We start from the raw sequence: 778 nt of genomic DNA on the forward strand, positions 1-778 counted from the left end.
GTCATTTTTAAGAATACCATATTCAAAGACAAATGTGTTTTGTACTGCTTTTGGATACAGAAGTTCTGATTTCACAGGATTCTGGAAGAATCCAAGTACAGAGCTGAAAGCAGATTCAGTGAGAATGTACTTAGTTCAGTGGCACAGATGACAATGTGTTCAGTGGGGTTTACTTTACTAATACAAATGATTACAACAACACATATCTGCTGATCCTTCCCAAAATCTGGATGTCATCATAGAACACATAAAATAGTGTTTAGCCCTGACCATGAGCTGATCCCTGAGGAAACCTGCCACAACACCTTGCATGAATTCCCCCAGAGCTCACTGTAAAGAAATGCCAAGCACTGACTTTTTGAATCAGGCTTTCTGTTTCCAAAGACAGACACTTGAAAGTCATTAAGAATTTCTTTTAATAGATGTGTTTGCTTACAGAATGGTTTTCTGCGTTCCCTCAGAACAGTACTGGAAGATTAAGTCTTGCTAAAAAACTCTATCATTATGCTGATTTTTTCCAATTTCACTTCAGCCTTTCATAACCGAATTATCTCCTGAAAGATGCATTGTGTCAGGTATTTTATATAGCTCGTCTCCTTCAATAAGTGAGTTTTGTGTTCATATCATATATATAAGCAGAACCTCAACTCCCCGAGGGCCAGATGCCTAGAAGATTGCTTTGAAATTCTTTACATTAAATATTTCCTCGTACATCTATCCTTCAAACTTCTGTAATATTGATGACACTTAAGAGACTAGTCCCTACTCTAATGCATGT

Source organism: Pygoscelis adeliae, unplaced genomic scaffold (assembly GCF_000699105.1).
Source record: "Pygoscelis adeliae isolate BGI_AS28 unplaced genomic scaffold, ASM69910v1 Scaffold108, whole genome shotgun sequence".
NCBI classification, from domain to species: domain Eukaryota; kingdom Metazoa; phylum Chordata; class Aves; order Sphenisciformes; family Spheniscidae; genus Pygoscelis; species Pygoscelis adeliae.